The sequence below is a fragment of the Dendrobates tinctorius genome, unplaced genomic scaffold (assembly GCF_039654945.1).
Source record: "Dendrobates tinctorius isolate UK_male_01 unplaced genomic scaffold, ASM3965494v1 ptg000301l, whole genome shotgun sequence".
Classification (NCBI taxonomy): domain Eukaryota; kingdom Metazoa; phylum Chordata; class Amphibia; order Anura; family Dendrobatidae; genus Dendrobates; species Dendrobates tinctorius.
Genome location: NW_027361968.1, coordinates 535750 through 552955, shown reverse-complemented (window position 1 = coordinate 552955; position 17206 = coordinate 535750). Strand labels below are relative to the sequence as shown.

General features: G+C 44.5%; 1 long non-coding RNA gene across 1 annotated transcript in view; it reads left to right on the top strand.

Annotated features, from left to right (window-relative positions):
* LOC141073461 (uncharacterized) overlaps nucleotides 1-10433 on the top strand; it is a 30118-nt gene extending 19685 nt beyond the window's left edge. The window contains exons 2-3 of the long non-coding RNA XR_012226963.1: nucleotides 3557-3638; nucleotides 9301-10433. This is a non-coding gene — a long non-coding RNA (uncharacterized lncRNA). The remainder of the gene's footprint in view (nucleotides 1-3556; nucleotides 3639-9300) is intronic.
* The last annotated feature ends 6773 nt before the right edge of the window (nucleotides 10434-17206 follow it).

The following is a 17206-nucleotide window of genomic DNA, read 5'->3' as shown; positions in this document are numbered from 1 at the left end:
GTTGCTCCCAAGCATGACATCACACTCCCTAGGAGGAAGGTAATGCCACTGTGGCAACCGTACTCCTGGGGGCGACACAAGTGCACTGATGCCCAGCCACTGCTCGATGAATCTGCTGGTACATTGACCCAGACCACTACATTCCCCTCGCACGCTACACGGCCTGAATCTGACCCTGATGAAACTCAGGTTACCCTTCCCATATACAGTTCCATCTTACACGGTGACAAAGAGGAAGCTGCAGATGAAAGTGCAGGTTCGGCCCACCCGCCATCAGACACACCACCGTACTATCAGGGGCCCTGTGCCAGTGCCGTCGCCAACGAGTGGGCCCCCCTGCTTGCTCAGGATCACAGCACTTGCAAGGTTGAAATACTGTGCAGTGAGATGGAAGATGGGGACGACGAGGAGTCCAGACTAATACAGGGATTCCCTAGCGAGGAGACTTATTTGATTGTTTTCAATGTTGGGACAGCAATTTTTAGGGAGCACTATACTCTGGAGAATGATAGATGGGGCCCACCATACACTGGAACATTCCAAAGGTGGACATCAGACACTGGAGCAGCATTTACAGGGCCCATTATACACTAGAGCATTAGAAATGGGGCCCATTATGTTTGGAGCATTATTTGGGCCCATAAGACAGTGGAGCTTCATCCATGGGGACCAACATATACTGTAGCATTTTGTGGAGCTCATCATATACTATTTCAAACATTATATGGGACCAATGATTCTGTATGGAGAAATAGATGGGCCTCGTCATGAGATGTAAAAAGTGAAGTATTTTTCATTGTACTATACCGCTATTTCTCTGCCGTATCGGAGCATGATGAGTTGTGGTATGTGTTAAAGGGGCGCTCTTTCACCCAGGGCACATGAAAACCTGGAGCCAGCCCTACCCCCCCACAACTTTAGCCAAATAACCCCCATTTTCCAGTGCGTAACTTGTATTATGAAGTTAATTAAGGTTGACAAGCTTAAGTAAGAAGAATTGATGCTTTTGGCATTCAAATGAGCACTGTAGGTGTGTTTCCTGTCCTCCTCTCACTGCCGACTTTTATTCCCCATTGACTTACATTGGGTTTCGTGTTTCGGGACGACCCCGACTTTTCCCTATAATCGGCCGATCTTGCTCGACCCGACTTTTGGAAAAGTCGGGTTTCACGAAACGAAACTCGACCCTAAAAAACCAAAAGTCGCTCAACTCTAACTGTAACTGTATAGTCACTCAGTGTGATATATAGTGAAGTGCTGTAACTGTATAGTCACTCAGTGTGATATATGGTGAAGTGCTGTAACTGTATAGTCACTCAGTGTGATATATAGTGAAGTGCTGTAACTGTATAGTCACTCAGTGTGATATATAGTGAAGTGTTGTAACTGTATAGCCACTGAGTGTGAAATATAGTGAAGTGCTGTAGCTGTATAGTCACTCAGTGTGATATATAGTGAAGTGATGTAACTGTATAGCCACTGAGTGTGATATATAGGGAGGTGCTGTAACTGTATAGTCACTCAGTGTGATATCTAGTGAAGTGCTGTAACTGTATAGTCACTCAGTGTGATATATAGTGAAGTGCTGTAACTGTATAGTCACTCAGTGTGATACATAGTGATGTGCTGTAACTGTATAGTCACTCAGTGTGATATATAGTGAAGTGCTGTAACTGTATAGCCACTGAGTGTGATATATAGTGAAGTGCTGTAACTGTATAGTCACTCAGTGTGATATATAGTGAAGTGCTGTAACTGTATAGTCACTCAGTGTGATATATAGTGAAGTGCTGTAACTGTATAGTCACTCAGTGTGATATATAGTGAAGTGCTGTAGCTGTATAGTCACTCAGTGTGATATATAGTGAAGAGATGTAGTTGTATAGTCACTCAGTGTGATATATAGTGAAGTGATGTAGCTGTATAGCCACTCAGTGTGATATATAGTGAAGTAATGTAGCTGTATAGTCACTCAGTGTGATATATAGTGAAGTGATGTTGATGTATAGTCACTCAGTGTGATACATAGTGAAGTGATGTAACTGTAGTCACTCAGTGTGATATATAGTGAAGTGCTGTAGCTGTATAGTCACTCAGGGGAAAGACCTGGCTAGTAATTGTTTGCGTTGAGAAACATGTGATTGTGTCTCCGCGGCTTCTGTTTTGCATGTTTTTGCATATTTCCCATAAGGGATGGGGGCATTGCTCTAGAATCACCGCGTTGAGAAACATGTGATGGTGTCTCCGCAGTGTTGGATGATGATCTCCATGAGTTCATTCATCCTCATTTTTCAGTCTTCTACTAGGCATTGCTCCTACTGGCCAGTTTCCTACTCCACACTGATGAGGGGCAATACCCCGAAACAGCTGTCTGTGGATGGATACCATGTTTTGGCATAGGTGGTTTTCTTCATTGGAGACTGCCCTTCCCGTGGTTGTTCCTTCCCGGGGAAAGACCTGGCTAGTCATTGCTTGCGTTGAGAAACATGTGATGGTGTCTCCGTGGCTTGTGTTTTGCATGTTTTTGCATATTTCCCATAAGGGATGGGGGCATTGCTCTAGAATCACTGCGTTGAGAAACATGTGATGGTGTCTCCGCAGTGTTGGATGTTGATCTCCATGAGTTCATTCATCCTCATTTTTCATAGTCACTCAGTGTGATATATAGTGAAGTGATGTAGCTGTATAGTCACTCAGTGTGATATACTGTGTAGGGAAGTGATCAGGCTGTATAGTCATTTAGGGGAATATATATCGTATTTTAGTGACTATATGATGCACTTTTTTCCCAAAAAACTTGGGAGGAAAATGGGGGTGTGTGTCTTACTGGGGGATGCGGCAGTCATGTAGAAGCGGAACCGGCTCCGGCAGAGGTGTGGTGATGCTGCGGCGGTGGGCCGTGTGGAGTGCACCTGAGCTGTGTCCCTTCTTCAGGATGCCGGTGGCAGAAATGTGTCCACATTGCGGCCCGGGGTCCACGCCGCGGCCCGGCGTCCACGCTGCGGCCCGGTGTATCACCGATTTCCCTGCGGCCATCTTTCTGATATGGTGGGTCGCCGAAGGCTTCAGGAAAATGGCCGCCGAAGGCCACGCGTGCGCAGATTGAGATCTAGACGGCACTGGGCTTCAGGAAAATGGCTGCCGAGATCTCATTCTGTGCACACGCGGCCTCCAGTGGCCATTTTCCCAAAGCCTCTGGTGACCCACCACTTCATGAAGATGGTGGCAGGGAAGGCTAGGCTGTATGAACCAAATTCCCATCTGTGAGCACATCATTATAGATAGCAATGTGTGGTCTTTTGATCTTGATTGGTTCTGCTGGTTCTGCACCATCTGACTCCTGATAGGCTGCACTAATAATTTCTTGGACTAGGGAAATCTCGGCATGAATGTTTAATATGTACAGTATTCTTATTTAGTGTCACAGCAGAGCTTAGTCATGAAGCCAGCTAGACTGCGATTTGGTGCATATTTTTTCTAATCAAATAGTTATTCTTGATAATTGGACCTTTTACTGTGAGTTTTTTTTTTCCTTTACCATGGACATCGGGCTAAGGCGTGAACACATTTCTGCTGTTGGCATCCTGAGGAAGGGACCATGCCTCCTGTGACCCCGCTGTACCACCACCGGCCCTCAGGTAAGATACCTTAAATTCTGACAATAAGACGGATCCCCATATTATATAACTTTTTTCTGCTATTTTCCACCCCAAAATTTGGGGTGCGTCTTATGGTCTGAAAAATACGGTAGGTTAGTGCTCTCGCTGCATAGTAACATAGTTATTAAGGTTGAAGGAAGACTTTAAGTCCATCTAGTTCACCCCATATCCTATCCTAACTTGCCCTAACATGTTGATCCAGAGGAAGGCAAAAAAAACCCATGTGGCAAACAGTAAGCTTCACATTGGGGAAAAAAATTCCTTCCCGACTCCACATACGGCAATCAGACTAGCTCCCTGGATCAACGCAATATTAAGGAAACTAGTGTATATACCCTGTAATATTATACTTTCCAAGAAAGGCATCCAGTCCCTTCTTACATGTTAGTAGGGAATCACTCATTACAACATCATATGGCAGAGAGTTCCATAGTCTCACTGCTCTTACAGTAAAGAATCCGCATCTGTGAGGATGCTTAAACCTTCTTTCCTCCAGACCTAGAGGATGCCCCCTTGTTCCCGTCACAGGTCTAAGAGTAAAAAGATCATTAGAAAGGTCTTTGTACTGTCCCCGCATATATTTATACATTGTAATAAGATCACCCCTAAGCCTTCGATTCTCCAAACTAAATAACCCCAAGTGTAATAACCTGTCTTGGTATTGCAGACCCCCTAGTTCCCTAATAACCTTGGTCGCTCTTCTCTGCACCCGCTCCAGTTCAGCTATGTCTTTCTTATACACCGGAGACCAGAACTGTACACAGTATTCTAAGTGTGGTCGCACTAGTGACTTATATAGAGGTAAAATTATGTTCTCCTCATGAGCATCTATGCCTCTTTTAATGCATCCCATCATTTTATTTGCCTTTGCGGCAGCCGCCTGACACTGGCCACTAAAGGTGAGTTTGTCGTCCACCCATACACCCAGGTCTTTTTCAGTGACATTTATTCAAAAGAAAAAAAGCCTAATAGGCAAGACGCTCCATAAAGAGACCATCCAACAAAGAAAAAGAAGCAAAGCCTAAAATTACAATGCTTTATTAGAAACGTTATAAAATATCACAAAATCCATTAATAAACATGATTATACGGGGAACAAACACACAAAAAACCCGCACGTAGGGTAAATAGCGATGCTATATGCAAAACAATCTCATAATTTCCTAGGCTGACAATAAGGCCACGGGAATGCGCAGATTTTTATCTTATGAAAAAGTACAAAAAAGATAGTATATAAAAGCGCTAAATACAATGAGGCATATAGAGGGGCAAGAATTAGCCAAGCTCGGGATACTGGGTGGCATAACAAGTGTGAACAGTAATAACAATGTGAGTGTAAACCCAGCATGTACCCAGACATTAAATGCAAAGTAATGGCTGCAACATATTTACCTAAAGTGCGGACAGGAGACCCCTGACGCGCGTTTCGCGTTAGCTTTCTCAAAGGGGAACAAAGTTTAGGCTGTCTATGCACCCTTTTGTAGGGTAGTGCAATGAACTAAAAGGCGGCGCTGATGCAGGCCTCCTGTGCGCGGTCCGGAACAGGCCCCGTCATCAAGCGGCGCCGTGCGAAGCCGCGCCCCCCCCAACAGACTCGACGCGTCAGAGCAGGAGAGGGGAAGCGGCAACACATGGACGCGTTGCCACGATGACGCCAGAAGCGCCGTCACAGGTCGGCGCCGTGCGAGGCTGCGCCCCCTCCAAGCTCGACGCATCAGAGCAGGAGAGAGGAGGCGGCAACACAGGGACGCGTCACCATGACGACGCTGAGAACCGGACCACGCACAGGAGATACCACATCAAGCAGAGTATGGATTTTCCCATATTTCCAAGCATAGATACGTCCTTAGTGGAAAGAAAAAAGGGGGAATAAAGAGTGCTTTTTATTGCTAAAATGACAATGGAGTAAATTATCACAAATACACTGATTTTAAACAAAATGCTAAGATAGTGAAAAGATATAATACTATTAAAGAATACTTAATTAGTGAAATAGTGTGTTCAATGTTCATATTAAAAAATCCCCCAGGGGAGGAGGAAAAAGAAAAAAGAAAAGGACATTAACGTCCCTGTGCGATAAACAACCACATAATATATAAAGGGTGCATAACATATTACATATGATATAAAAGTAATAACATTAATATATTCCCTCAAATATATGGAGCCATAAAGTGTCCTCCAAGGCACGTGGGGAAGAGAAGCATGCTTGGAACGCCACATCCGCATCCAGCTGGGAGCAAAGACAGCCATGATACAAGATATCTAAAAAAGGGGAAAAACATTGAGTTAAAAACAAAATTAAAACAAAAAATAAGATTAAAATTGAAAAGGATGGGGAGGGAAAAGGGGAGCTTATAACAGAAAATTTTTTCTAGCAGCAAAAACATTTATTTTACAAAAATGGTGCGAAACTAATAACCTCATTGAGGCCGTCAGGTTGTACAGAATGAATTCTGGAGATCCATCGTGCCTCCAATTGTGCCAGCATCTTCCTCCAATCACCACCTCTAACATCAACATACACCTTATCTATTCCAAAGGCCTTACAGAGGTTGGCGTTACAGTTGTGCATTAATTTAAAATGCCGTGGTATCGATTTAAGTGAGGAGATATCTTGTACATCTGCGGCATTCACGATGTCACGATGGTGCTCCCTAATCCTGGTCCTTAAAGGCCTTGAGGTTAGCCCAACATAGATTTTAGGGCAGGGGCAGTGGGCATAATATACCACTCCGAAAGAATCACAAGTGATGTGCTGCGTGATCGAGAAAATCTCACCTTTACTGGATTCAAATGTAGTGGTTCGTACCATATTGGGGCATGCAATACAACTACCACATGGGAAAAAGCCCCAAGGGGGCCCCCTAGAACCAAAAGCCTTCTCCGGTTGAGAGCCGGGATAATAACTTCGGACGATTTGATTTTTCAAATTGGGTGACTTCTTATAAGTAATGGATGGATAATCCAAAAGGCATTTAGCCAGACATCTATCCTCCTTTAATAAAGGCCAAAATTTCCTTAAAGACTCCTGCATGCCACGCCAATTGGTATTATAGGTTGTAATGAACCTTACCTTAGAATCCTGAACAGGTTTTGAATGCGGTTTCAAAAGCTCATTACGATCAGATTTTTTTGCTGCTTGCAAACCTTTTTTGATGCATCTTCTCGAATAACCCCTTTCCTGAAACCTATGAAACAAATCATCCGCTTGTTCGTTAAAATTGCTTTCGTTAGAGCAGATTCTCCTGGCCCTAAGGAACTGACCCTTGGGTATGCTCTTAATCAGAGAGCAGGGATGAGAGGAGGAGGCATGGAGGAGCGAGTTAACAGATGTCTCTTTACGAAAAATATTAGTCTCCAAGAAGCCACTCAGGGGATTGGTAATCAGAATATCAAGGAAGTCAATTGATGACTGACTATATTTGCAAGTTAACTTAATGTTCAACTTATTATCATTGAGGATCCCAACAAAATCGAGGAGGTCTCGCTCCGAGCCATGCCATATCATGAAAATATCATCAATATAGCGGACCCAGAGCAAGACCCCCTCGATGTGCGCAATGGGTTTGGTGAGAAAGATGTCCCGTTCCCACATGCCCATGAAAAGGTTTGCATAGGCAGATGCAAAAGCAGCACCCATGGCAGTCCCCTGTTGTTGTAAATAAATACTTTGTTTGAAAATAAATAAAAAAAAAAAAAAAAAAAAAAAAAATTATGCTCCAGGGTAAATTTCAACAATGAAAGTAAGAATTCAATAAAGTCTAAATTGTGCTCAGACATGTACAAGAAGGTTTTAGAGGCCATAATCCCATCCTGATGCTGTATAGATGTGTATAAGGCCTCCACATCCATGGTGACCAACCACATATCTTTCTCAAAAGGGATACCATCGATTTTCTTCAAGACGTCCCCAGAATCCTTAACATAGGAGGGAAGGTCGGCTACCAAAGGCTTCAAATAAAAGTCCAAAAACTTGGAAACAATCTCACATAGGTTCCCATTGCCCGAAACAATGGGACGTCCAGGAGGAGAGGAAGCATTTTTGTGAACCTTCGGTATAAAATATATGCATGCCATTTTGGGGTAAAGAGGTATCAAATGATCCCTGAGATCCCTAGTGATAGTGCCTATGTCAAAGGCTTGATCGAGAATGTCCTGCAGTTCCCTTTTGAATTTAAAGGTGGGATTGAATGTTAATTTCTTGTAACATGTATCATTTCTAAGTTGTCGAAAGGCTTCCCTTTCATACAATGAAATAGGCCACACCACCACGTTACCCCCTTTATCAGCCTGCTTAATGACAACCCCTTTGAGATTTTTTAGCTCATTAAGAGCCGCTCTCTGTGGAAAAGTCAAATTATCCCCACAGCCTGTGCGCTTTATCTTCTCAAATTCCTTTGTCACAAGCTTAACAAAGAGCTCGATGTGGGGATAAAGATTGAGGGGGGGGAATTTTTTAGGGACAGGGGGATGGAAAATATCCTTACCTGAAGAGGTCGCAATTGGTTGATCATCCCCCAATTCCTCAAGAATGGAGATGGCACGCAGCTCATCTTCAGTCCAAGCCTCCCCCATTCTGGGCTTGTCATGCAGCTTTTTCAGAACTAATTTGCGGGCAAAGAGGTGGAGATCTTTGGTGGCTAAGAATGAGTCAAAGGGAGAGGCTGGTGAAAATGACAGACCCAAACTTAAAACCTCCAACTGCGAGGGAGTTAATTCTATGGAAGACAGATTAATTACCTGCATCCTGGCAGACCCATGCATAGTCCGCCCATATGCTTTTTTTGGGGGTGTGCCCTCCTCCAGTGTTGTTATTTTTCCTCAAATTATAAGTTCGTGGTGGCATTTTGCTACTCTCCCTAGAGGATGCTGATGAAATGGAGGAGGAACGGGATGTAGACCGCCCCCGTGCATCAAAGGAAGACCATTTGTAAACAACACCATCATTGAAATCCTTTAGATCCCTTTGAAATTTCCTAGTTTTCACCTCCTTAACCTCCTTCTCCCATGTTAAAAATTGATTGTCCAAGTCCTTGTTAAGAGCCTCAATCTCAGAAGTGGATAAACATTCCAATAATTTCTGACGCGTACAGTCTATGTCAGTATCCAATTTTTCAAGATTTTTTCTATCATTCCCAATAAGAAGTTCTATCAGGGATTTGGAACATGAGGTACAGGCATCCTCCCATCTAGTTCTGAATAGGGGGTCATCAATAATAAAGGAAGGCATAATTCGAATCCGCAAGCCCCTTGGTATTAAGCTTTTAGCCAAATAGGACTCCAAAGAGGCCTTATTCCACCATGTTTTCGTTCTTTTTTTAAGAAAAAATTTCAAAGAATTTTTAAGCTCCGTTTTCTGACCTCCTTCACCAATACCTGATTGTGTGGCGTCCCCACAAAATACAGTATCCATGCAAGAGAGCCAATTTTTGTCTCTTGCTTTGTAGTCCATATTGGCAGAAAAAACTGTAAAGATACAGAATTATAATAATTATTCAAAAGAAAAAAAGCCTAATAGGCAAGACGCTCCATAAAGAGACCATCCAACAAAGAAAAAGAAGCAAAGCCTAAAATTACAATGCTTTATTAGAAACGTTATAAAATATCACAAAATCACAATGTTTTTCCCCTTTTTTAGATATCTTGTATCATGGCTGTCTTTGCTCCCAGCTGGATGCGGATGTGGCGTTCCAAGCATGCTTCTCTTCCCCACGTGCCTTGGAGGACACTTTATGGCTCCATATATTTGAGGGAATATATTAATGTTATTACTTTTATATCATATGTAATATGTTATGCACCCTTTATATATTATGTGGTTGTTTATCGCACAGGGACGTTAATGTCCTTTTCTTTTTTCTTTTTTCTTTTTCCTCCTCCCCTGGGGGATTTTTTAATATGAACACACTATTTCACTAATTAAGTATTCTTTAATAGTATTATATCTTTTCACTATCTTAGCATTTTGTTTAAAATCAGTGTATTTGTGATAATTTACCCCATTGTCATTTTAGCAATAAAAAGCACTCTTTATTCCCCCTTTTTTCTTTCCACTAAGGATGTATCTATGCTTGGAAATATGGGAAAATCCATACTCTGCTTGATGTGGTATCTCCTGTGCGTGGTCCGGTTCTCAGCGTCGTCATGGTGACACGTCCCTGTGTTGCCGCCTCCTCTCTCCTGCTCTGATGCGTCGAGCTTGGAGGGGGCGTGGCCTCGCACGGCGCCGACCTGTGACGGCGCTTCTGGCGTCGTCGTGGCAACGCGTCCGTGTGTTGCCGCTTCCCCTCTCCTGCTCTGACGCGTCGAGTCTGGGGGGGGGCGCGGCTTCGCACGGCGCCGCTTGATGACGGGGCCTGTTCCGGACTGCGCACAGGAGGCCTGCATCAGCGCCGCCTTTTAGTTCATTGCACTACCCTACAAAAGGGTGCATAGACAGCCTAAACTTTGTTCCCCTTTGAGAAAGCTAACGCGAAACGCGCGTCAGGGGTCTCCTGTCCGCACTTTAGGTAAATATGTTGCAGCCATTACTTTGCATTTAATGTCTGGGTACATGCTGGGTTTACACTCACATTGTTATTACTGTTCACACTTGTTATGCCACCCAGTATCCCGAGCTTGGCTAATTCTTGCCCCTCTATATGCCTCATTGTATTTAGCGCTTTTATATACTATCTTTTTTGTACTTTTTCATAAGATAAAAATCTGCGCATTCCCGTGGCCTTTTTGTCAGCCTGGGAAATTATGAGATTGTTTTGCATATAGCATCGCTATTTACCCTACGTGCGGGTTTTTTGTGTGTTTGTTCCCCATATAATCATGTTTATTAATGGATTTTGTGATATTTTATAACGTTTCTAATAAAGCATTGTAATTTTAGGCTTTTTCAGTGACAGTTTTGCCCAGTGTTTTACAATTAAGCACATAATTATACAACTTGTTCGTTCTACCCAAGTGCATGACCTTACATTTATCCCCATTAAAGCTCATTTGCCATTTATCAGCCCAAGCTTCTAGTTTACATAAATCCTCCTGTAATATAAAATTGTACTCCTCTGTATTGATTACCCTGCAGAGTTTAGTGTCATCTGCAAATATTCAAATTCTATTCTCTATGCCCCCTATAAGGTCATTAATAAATATTTTAAAAAGAAGGGGGCCCAAAACTGACCCCTGTGGTACCCAATACTGACCCCTGTGGTACCCCACTGATAACTGTGACCCAGTCCGAGTGTGCTCCATTAATAACCACCCTTTGTTTCCTATCCCTGAGCCAGCTCTTAACCCACCTACACATATTTTCCCCTATCCCCATTGTCTCATTTTATGTATCAACCTTTTGTGTGGCACCGTATCAAAAGCTTTTGAAAAGTCCATGTGGCAGTCACACCCCACTTTCACTCACACCTGATTGTGCTTAGCAACACATATATTTAGCACCATGGGTCTGCTCCAGATGTAGTCGGCTCCATCAATTTCAAAATCCTATTTCAAAGTACTATTTCTAAGCACTGTTGAATTAGACTAAAATTGGACTGGAATTGACTGCAAGGTAACGGACTATAACACCACAACAATGTTTCGCCTTCTTTTTACTATCACCCCCATACTACTTTATTTCTCCCTAACTCCTGCAATCCCCCCTCCTAGTAAGGAACTATTTATCTCCCCCTCCATTCTCCCCAGCCACCTAACCTTCTCCTCACAACTGTTCCTCCCCATACAATCCTTTTTCTCCAGACATGCACGGCCACATCATGTCCTATCCTCCTCCCACATGCTAATGCTCTGTCTACTACTCCTCATTGCTGGCGACATATCCCCAAATCCTGGCCCCCCTCAACACATCCCTACACTCACTTCTACCACCCTGCCACGATCCTCTACACGTCTTCGCAACCATGATAACCTCATACCCATTCATCCAGCCCCCACTCCCCCAACCCCCTTACCTGGAGCCCTATGGAATGCACGCTCTGTCTGCAACAAGCTGTCATTTATCCATGACCTCTTTATCACCAACAAACTCTCCTTCCTCGCCATCACTGAAGCCTGGCTCACTCCCTCTGACACAGCCTATCCAGCTGCGCTCTCCTATGGCGGACTCCATCTCTCTCACACCCCTCGCCCCAGCAATAAACGTGGTGGAGGAGTTGGCTTGCTCCTGTCTGATACTTGCTCCTTTAACCCATTTTCCTCTGCCACACTCCGCAACTCTTCACTCGTTCGAGGTGCACTCCGTCCGCATCCATTCCCCTTCCAACCTCCAACTGGCTGTCATCTACCGCCCCCCCAGAACTAGCCATCTCCACCTTTCTCGACCACTTCACCACCTGGCTACTCCATTTCCTTTCTGCTGACATCCCCACCATCATCATGGGCGACTTCAACATCCCTATTGACACTTCCACCCCGACTGCCTCTAAACTTCTATCGCTCATGGCTTCCCTCGGCCTCACTCAATGGTCCTCTGCGGCCACTCTCAAAGATGGTCACACGCTGGACCTTATCTTCACCCGTCTCTGTTCCCTCACTAATCTCAATAACTCACCCCTGTCTGACCACAACCTACTGACATTCTCTTCCCTCTCCTCTCCTACTGCGCAACCCCCGCTCCATAATCTCGCTCACCCTCGCAGGAATCTCAAACACCTCAATTTACAATCACTCTCTGAATCCCTTCTCCCTCTTACAGACATAGCTTCCCTTCATGACACAGATGCTGCTGACACTTTTTATAACACCACAATAACAGCAACACTTGATTCGGCCGCCCCCCTCATGCAGAGCAAAACTCGAACAATCAACAGGCAGCCCTGGCTGACCAGCCTGACCAAAGAACTGCGACGGGTTTCCAGGGCCGCTGAGCGGAGATGGAAGAGAACCCATTCTACTGAGCACTTCAATGCATACAAGCAGTCCCTTGCCAGCTTTAAGTCCACGCTCTCTGCCGCAAAACAAACTTACTTCGCATCTCTCATATCCTCCCTGTCTCATAACCCTAAACAGCTCTTCAACACTTTCAATTCTCTACTCCATCCCACAGCACCTCCTCCCCCTCCACTCATCTCTGCTGAAGACTTTGCCTCCTTCTTTAAGCAGAAGATCGACACGATCAGACAAAACTTTGGCCTGCATCCCCAATGCCCCTCTTAGCCGCTCAGCCCTGTTCTGCAAAAGCCAGCTTCTCCACCATGACAGAAGATCAGCTCTCCACCCTTCTGTCAAGATCACACCTCACCACTTGTGCCCTCGACCCACTCCAGTCCCACGTCATCCCTAACTTGGCCACAGTCCTCATCCCATCTCTAACACACCTGTTCAACCTTTCACTTACAAATGGTGTCTTTCCCTCATCCTTCAAACATGCCTCAATCACACCCATCCTAAAAAAGCCCTCCCTTGACCCATCCTCTGTGTCTAACTATCGCCCAATATCTCTTCTCCCTTATGCCTCAAAACTACTGGAACAGCATGTATATCTTGAACTGTCCTCCCACCTCTCCTCCTGTTCCCTCTTTGACCGGTTACAATCTGGCTTCCGACCGCATCACTCAACTGAAACTGCCCTAACTAAAGTCACTAATGACTTACTAACCGCCAAGAGCAAGCGACACTACTCTGTCCTCCTTCTCCTGGACCTGTCCTCTGCCTTTGACACCGTAGACCATTCCCTCCTGCTACAGATTCTCTCATCTCTTGGCATCACAGACTTGGCCATATCCTGGATCTCATCATACCTAACGGACCGAACATTCACTGTCTCCCTCTCACACACCACCTCCTCACCTCGTCCCCTGTCTGTCGGTGTTCCCAAAGGCTCTGTCCTAGGACCCCTACTATTCTCCATCTATACCTTCGGCTTGGGACAGCTCATAGAATCACACGGTTTGCAGTATCACCTCTACGCCGATGACACTCAAATCTACCTATCTGGACCCGACCTCGCCTCCTTACTGACTGAAATCCCGCAATGTCTGTCTGCTATCTCAACCTTCTTCTCTGCTCGGTTTCTCAAACTGAACATGGACAAACAGAATTTATCATCTTTCCCCCATCTCACTCTACCCCTCCAACAGACCTATCCATCAATGTCAACGGCTGCTCTCTTTCCCCAATCCCGTACGCTCGGTGCCTTGGGGTGATCCTCGACTCTGCGCTCTCTTTCAAACCACATATCCAAGCCCTCGCCTCCTCCTGCTGCCTCAAACTCAAAAATATTTTCCGGATCTGCTCATTCCTCAACCACGAAACGACAAAAACACTAGTGCACGCTCTTATCATCTCCCGCCTCAACTACTGCAACCTCCTACTCTATGCCCTCCCCTCTAGCACTCTGGCACCGCTCCAGTCCATCCTACACTCTGCTGCCCGACCTATCCACCTGTCTCCCCGCTACTCCCCAGCCTCCTCCCTATGCCAGGCCCTTCACTGGCTTCCTATCGCCCAGAGGATCCAATTCAAAACCCTAACCATGACATACAAAGCCATCCACAACCTGTCTCCTTCATACATCTGTGACATGGTCTCTAGGTACCTACCCGCACGCAACCTTCGATCATCTCAAGATCTCCTCTACTCCCTCCTTATCTCTTCTTCCCACAACCGCATACAAGACTTCTCCCGTGCTTCCCCCATACTCTGGAACTCCCTGCCGCAACACATCAGACTCTCACCATCAATGGAAACCTTCAAGAAGAACCTGAAGACCCACCTGTTCCGACAAGCCTACAGCCTGCAATGATCCTCGGTCTACTGAACCACCGCATGACCTGCTCTACCCCCTCCTACTGTATCCTCACCCATCCCTGTAGACTGTGAGCCCCTCTCCTTATGTACTTGTGCGTCCCTTGTCTTAAACTTGTTTATTATTCTTGTATATATTACACTTGTCTATAATTCCCCTTTTGACATGTAAAGTCCCATGGAATAAATGGCGCTATATAAATGCATAATAATAATAATAATACACCATGTCCACTGCATTCCCTTGGTCCAGTCCGCAACTTACCTCTTCATAAAAGCTTATCAGATTAGTCTGACAGGAACGGTCCCTTGTAAACCCATGTTGATATTGGGTCATGAGGTTATTCTTCTTCAGATCCTCCAGTATAGTATCTCTTAGAAAACCCTCCAGGATTTTACCCACAGTTGAGGTTAAACTTACTGGCCTATAATTTCCAAGTTCAGTTTTTGTCCCCTTTTTGAGTATTGGCACCACATTTGTTATACGCCAGTCCTGTGGTACAGACCCTGTTATTATGGAATCCTTAAAGATTAAAAATAATGGTCTATCTATGACTGTGCTTAATTCCTGCAGTATTTGGGGGTGTATCCCATCCGGGCCCGGGGATTTGTCAATTTTAGTGATTTTTAGACGCCGCCGTACTTCCTGCTGGGTTAAGCAGGTGACATTTAATAGAGAATTTTTATCCCTGATCATGTTGTTATCCGTCATGGGATTTTCTTGTGTAAATACTGTTGAAAAAAAGTCATTTAGCATATTAGCTTTTTCCTCATCCACCATTTCACCCAGACTATTTTTAAGGGGCCAACACTATCATTTATTAGCTTCTTACTATTTATGTAGTAAAGAATATTTTGGGATTATTTTTACTTTCTCTGGCAATGAGTCTCTCTGTCTCAATCTTTGCTGTCTTGATTTGCTTTTTACAGAATTTATTTAATCTTCTGTATTTAGTTAATGCCTCATCACTCCCTACTTGCTTTAATTCTCTAAATGCTTTATTTTTATCTCTTATTGCGCCCCTTACAGCTCTATTTAGCCATAGTGGTCTCCTCCTATTTCTCGCAGGTTTATTCCCATACGGTATATATTGTGCACAGCTCCTATTCAGGAGGATAATAAACGTCTCCCATTTTCTTTGTGTATTTTTATGTCTCAGGATATCGTCCCAGTTTATTGCACCAAGATCATCTCTCATCTGTTGGAAATTTGCCTTCCTGAAGTTTCGTGTCCTTGTAACCCCTCTACTACACATCTTATTACAGGATACATGAACACTTATTATTTTGTGATCACTATTACCCAAGTGACCCCCAACCCTTACATTTGATCTGCGGTCCGGCCTGTTGGGTAATATTAGGTCTAGCAGTGCCCCCCCTCTTGTTGGGTCCTGAACCAGTTGTGAAAGGTGATTGTCTCTCATAGTGGTCAGACACCTATCACCTTTGCCAGAACTGCAGGTTTCGGTTCCCCAATGTATTTCAGGGTAGTTGAAGTCCCCATAATAATGACTTCTCCTTGAGTCGCTGCTTCATCTATTTGCTTTATGAGGATATTCTCTGTTGCTTCCATTATTTTTGGAGACTTATAACAAACCCCTATCAGTAATTTATTATTTTTCCCCCCTCCCCTTATCTCCCCCCACAGGGACTCTACATTCTCATTAGATTCATATATATTATCACGCAGGATGGGTTTTAAGGATGATTTTACATAAAAACACACACCTCCCTCTTGCTTATTTGTTCGGTCATTTCTGAACAGACTATAGCCCTGTAAATTATCCCCCGGTCACGGCTCTCGTCCAGCCATGTCTCAGATATCCCCACCATGTCATAATTATGCTCCAACAACATTAACTCCAATTCCTCCATGTTGTTGGCGAGGCTTCTGGCATTAGTATACATGCACTTTATGTATCTCTCTGTACCTCTATTCTTTCTTAAATTATTACCTGTTCTAACCCCACCCCCAATCTCATTATTTGTGCCCAGGTGTTATGATTGAGTCACCGTAGGAGGCAAAAACAGAAATGCTAGCTAAGTCCAGAAAACCAGAGAAGTTGGCAACTATCAGATTGCAGACCCCTGAACCTATCAACACAACTAGCAGTAGCCGTGGGGGGTTCCTACGATGACCTAGACCCCTCGATCACAGCCGGAGAGATACATAGGCCTAAAGAAGGAAAGGGGAAATCGAACTGCCCCAGAGCAGACCCCAAAGCAATAGGCAGCCCCCCACATATAATGACGGTGAAGCAAGATGGAAACACTTACACAGACAGAAAGACAGAGTGAGCAAAGATGGGGCCCAAAAACTACCTAGATAGGAATGGATAGGAAAGCTGCTGTCTGCCATCTGCCAAAACCCTATCAAAGACAAAGCCAACAAGCTGATATAAAAATGGCCCTGAAGCAACTAAGCTTCAAAAACCAAATCAGCACTCAGGTACTTTCAGAAGATAGAGCTCACGGAACACTGCACACTCCAGCAGGGAGTGGCAGAATCCAAAAAGCAAGAAAAACAAAAACAAATCTTAGATGCAAAAAGGTAAAACAGAAAACTTAGCTTTAGGAGAGCAGGAATCAGACTGGTGTCCAAGAGTCCACAGAGAAATCACCCGCGGGGCAGAAAGGGCGTAGGCTGCCTTAAATCCAGTCAGTGACTCCACTCAGCCAATCGTCTTCATTAGTCCCAGGTGCCTGATAATCAGGCTCACTACCTTCCTTCACTAGAATAGGGAGTTCACCAGGCCTCAGTGACGGAGGGGAAAATGAACTCACAACACCCAGGTCTC